Below are 5,302 nucleotides of genomic sequence, written 5' to 3'. Positions count from 1 at the left end.
ATCCGCAGCATGTGCATAGAACTTGCGGAATCCCCTTGGGGACCATGGGGTGCGGTTTACCATGCGTTTTACAAGCATTTCCGCTGCGGAAATTCCGCATCAAAAACGCTTGTAATCCGCAACGTGGGCACGCAGCCTAAAAGCAAAAGTATAAATACTAATTATTTATCAAAGCTGGACAAAATCTAGAAACCATATAATAAAACTGGCATAAAATATAGTGCTGAACAAGAGTTTAGGGAGAGATGTACAACTGGCACTGGCCTTTAAAAGGGATTGTGTAATCGCACAAAACTAGCAAAAATGTAAAGTGCCTGTAAAACAAGGAACGTGCAATTTACCTCTTAGTAAAAATCCTATTCTTTCTCAAGAACGGGAGGAATTTTAATTTCATGATTTTTTTTTTATCAAATAATTTTTATTGAAAAACTCCAAATACAAATTTTCCATCTTTCAAATAACATACATGACATAGTAATTCCATAGTATAAAACATGAACAAAGTATCTGAACTTCAATTCCCTAACCCACTCTAAACCCAAATCCCAACACTCTAGAGAGAACCATTTTCAGAGCAGTTCTAGAATAACGGACTACAGCATTCGTAGAAGGGGGAAGAAGATAAAAAAGTGACTAACAAAGGGATAGCAGCGTTTTAATTTTATCATTTACTGCTTGATGCGTGAGCCGGGAAGTGCACGCTTGAAAACTGTTGCAGGCTGCTGTAATCACAGGACACAAGCAAACAGCATGGCATTTCCTATCAGCAGGGAGGAAGTAAAGGGAACAGTAATGAAAGTCTCCTCCTACTCCGCTCCATAATGAAATGAACAGTGTGCATCCTACAAATGCGATGCATACAGCAAACAATTCATTTTCCATACACAGGTTGTGAGTTGACCACTGGATATATACATGTGTATAACTAATTACCAGAACTGGAAATCGAAAAAAACGACAAGCAAGTTTGGGGTGAATCCTGCCTTCATTACTGCACAGCCGCTCATAGAGGGATCGGTACTAGGAACAGCAGGAGTGCCGGCGATGTTCACAGATTTACCTGCTGCGGGACTGAAGGAGTCTGATAGTGTTCGGCTCTAAGCTTTTTACCTTGTTTACGACAGGAATAATTGAAAGCTGTGCTTCAAAGGCGAGGAAGAAGTTGGTCACCGTCTGCGCTTGAATACCCTTAAGAGGGGAAAAAAAAATATATATACATATATACAAATACTGAAACATCTAAATGCATTAGAACATCAAACCTGGTGAAGCGGTAAATGACTTGTCCTCCAGGGATACAGGCTACTGTCATTCAGTAATTATTTCATAGGAATTTTACATTTTATGTGATCACCACGCTAGAATGTAAATGATGAAAACACAACACAACTCCTCACCATATGAAGATATTTTGTGTTTTAGGCTATGTGCCCACGATGCAGAAATGAAGCAGAAAATTTCTGCAGCATTTCTGCATCTCCCTGGCAGAAAAAAACGCATGCAGATTGTACATGCAGATTGTGCATGCGTTTTTCCTGCAGAATACATGCGGATCCACATGCGGATTCACATGCATTTCCGCATGCAGATTGACAAGCACTTTCCAGGCGATTAGCATCACTGTATAAATCCATGGAAACAGCATGGATGTATACAGTGTGAACCGCAAAAATTAAAACAAATAAAGCTATACTCACCCCCGAGGCCCCGGCGTGGCTGCAGCTCTGCTTCCTGGCTGGTTCCCGGCTGCCGGCATATCGCGAGACAGAGCGGTGAAGGGCCTGCGGTCACATGACTGTAACGTCACCGAAGGTCCTTCAGCGCTGCTGGCATTCAGAGAGAAGACGCCGGACAGGTGAAAATAAACTTTATTTGTTATTTTATTCTTTTTTTTACAGGTACAATGGTACCCAGGTCTGGATCAGAGTCTCCTCTCCTCCAGAACTGGGTACCATCCGCACATAGAGACGCATAGAAGCCGCTTGTAAAAATGTACAGTCGCGGTTTCTGTGCGTCTCAATGCAAGTCAATGGCGGGAATTCCGCTGCACTTCCGCAAAATTAAATGACATGCTGCGGATTTTTGTATGCAGCATAAACGCTGCGGAAAAATCCGCAGCATGTGCATAGAACATGCGGAATCCCCTTGGGGACCATGGGGGGCGGATTACCTAGCGTTTTACAAGCGTTTCCGCTGCGGAAATTCCGCAGCATAAACGCTTGAAAAATGCTACGTGGGCACACAGCCTTATAGAACAGCATTTCTGTGGAATAACACGACTGATTTACTGTGTATGCACCATAGCCTTCATTTGATGTCACTTACTGTCACCTGTCACCTTGCCCCAACTCTGCAATCCCCAATATCAGTCCATGACCTCAATGGGGTCACTATAAAATTCTAAAGAGGACTGGTCATGTCTCTATTAGAAAATAGATAAACTTAGGATAGAAACAATATGAGCATATACCCTGCTATAAGTAAGTAAAAAGCAATAGTGAATATATATAATATAGGGTACTTAGTAAACATGGTTTTTGATTTAAAAAAAGCCATCCCACCCACACCAAGGTGTACCCAGTCAGTTATGTGAAATATATAATAAAATACACTTTAGTACAATATTAGTGTTTTGTCCCTTTAAATCTGCTGCTACTTCTGTCACCATGGTAACTGCATTCATACTCGGCCAATAGGATTGCTCGGTTTGAATTTGGAAAAAAAAAAAAAAGTCCTATATCGTCAGTTTGTTCCTTCTCATCTGAGTGTGAAGACAGACACCTGCGATCAGCGAGAGATTATAGGTATAAGACGTGATATAATATAACGGACGGAGCCACATCCCATCACACGCACTCAGCAACCACAACTCACAGGAATCAGCACATTTACCAGACAATAAGTTATCATTCCCCAACACATGATACGCTGAGACACCAGTGGGGGGCGCCGCACTCGTTACATCTCCCATCTGGATGGATCCAGCGACGAGATCCTGATATTTCCCCCCAGCTCCGCTCCTCCATAGGGAATGGCCCAGATGCACGCAGAACGGACCGAAGTGTAATACTGCTAGAACTCTGCATGATATCACATCCTCCATATATACCACATAATAAAGGGGTGCTCCCACTGGGACAGGTCATCACCTATCCAGAGATCAGTGATAACTTGTTCCAACTAGACATCCCCTTTAATGGAAGAGATCACATCTCTAACAGTCAATACGCTATTCATTCCCAATCTTCCCTGGCCCCAGTAATGCCCCTGAGTATATCGCCAATATGAGCCAATCATCAAACCCTCTGCTGACTGTTCCCGATGTTTTATAGAGTTTGGAGACGTTGCTACAAGAGAAGATATCAGCGGACACCATGGGGGTGGAGTATTCTGCCAGCGATGGAGCAGGTAGTATCCACCAGTCTGTGATATCTGACCTTCCTCCATATTCTGCTCTTACATGCGTTTCTTCAGCTTTACCCCTTCCCGACATAACCAATTTATGTTTTTTTTCTGTTTTTTCCTCCGCTTTTTCCAAGGGCTATAACTTTTTGATATCTGTCCACATAGTGTGAGGTCTTGTTATTTTGTAGGATGAGCTGTCCTTATAAATGACACCATTCATTTACCACATAGTACTAGAAAACGGGAAAAACATTCCAAGTGCAGTAAAAGTGCGAAAAAAAAAGCCTGACATTGTTTTTCTGGGAACGGTTTTAACGGCGCACATTGTGTGGTAAAAATGACCTGGTAATAGGATCCTACTCCTCAGTGTGATTACAGCAAGACCAAACTTCTCCAATAGTTTTGGCAAAAGAAAAGAACTTTTTTTTGATGCTGTCACCATTTTTTCTGAGACCCGAAACATTTTCAGTTTCCGGGTTGATGGAGCTGTGTGGGGGCTTATTTTTTGAAGGGCAAGAGGACTTTATTGATAACATTTTGGGACACATATGTCATGGTCATCGCTTCTTACAGGATTTTCTGCAGTATTGAGGCGAACGAAAAAATGCAATTTTGTCTTTTTGAATTTTTTTCTGTGTTCACTGATCGTTTTGTTTTTTTATATTTTGATTAGTGTTGAGCATTCCGATACTGTAATATCGGGTATCGGCCGATATTCGCGGTATCGGAATTCCGATACTTAATTCCGATACTTTTACAATATCGGATACCGGAATCGGAAGTTCCCATAATGCATGCGCTCTGTAGTGTCTGTGAAAGATGACAAGATGGATGGCAGCGCGATCCAGCCTGTCATCAGAATGCCATCCCAGCGGGGGAGAATTCTCCTGATTGTTTAAAAGCCGGCGGGCGGTATAAAGCCGCCGGCTTTTAAACAGTCACACAGCCCCATACTGCTTCCCCGCAGCCTCCCACCCCGATCCTCCGCTCCCCTCGCCACCTCCCATCCCGATCGTAAGTTAGGACCGGGCGGGGAGTGCAGCTCCAAGGAGCGGGGAGCGAAGGACCCGGGCGGGGAAGCCGGCAGTGAAAAGACTTCACCGCCGGCTTTCCCGTTCTGTGCTGCGCTTTCCCGCCGGTTATTTCAAATGAACAGCTGAGGTATCAGGTGATGCCGATCAGCTGTTCATTTGAAGTCGCCGCGTTGCCCTCAGAGGGTTCATGTGAGTTCATGCTTGACTGCATGAACTCACATGAACTTTCCCACGGCCGCACAGGTCAGCCTCACCTCCCAGACCCGTCATGATTAGTGTGTGTGCGGGGTGTGTGTGCGGGGTGTGTGCGCGATGTTTGTGCGGGTGTGCGCGGTGTCTGTGCGATGTGTGCGGGGTGTGTGTGCGGGGTGTGTGTGCGGGGTGTGTGTGCGATGTGTGCGGGTGTGTGCGGTGTGTGTGCGTGCAGGCAGACATAGGCCGATGTGACACTACTACTCCCATCGGCCTATGTCTGTCCCCCGTCCACTCCTGCCAGCAGGATCAGCTCGATGGGAGCAGTAGTTCCCATCAGACTGATCCTGCTATTTAAATTGCCCTACTGTGTCCCCAATAAATGTTAAATACATGTCATTGGTGGCCAGTGGTTACCTAAAAGAAATTAGTTCATACATTACCTGTCCCCGCCGATCGCCTCCTAAAATAAAGTAAAAAATAAAAAACTACACCTATACTCACCAAGACACCTAATTCCCCGAAGCCATCGATCTCCTGTAATAAAATATAAAATAATAAACCACAACCTTATCCTTACCCCTCCGTAGTAGTCCACGAGTGTCCCACGAAGATCTCCAGTTCAGAGCAGCCACATAGAATGTGACCGCTCTGAACCGCTGCCGCCGCTA

The sequence above is a fragment of the Phyllobates terribilis genome, unplaced genomic scaffold (assembly GCF_046119375.1).
Source record: "Phyllobates terribilis strain yellow unplaced genomic scaffold, ASM4611937v1 Scaffold_338__1_contigs__length_2061084, whole genome shotgun sequence".
NCBI classification, from domain to species: domain Eukaryota; kingdom Metazoa; phylum Chordata; class Amphibia; order Anura; family Dendrobatidae; genus Phyllobates; species Phyllobates terribilis.
This window is presented reverse-complemented; position numbering follows the sequence as displayed.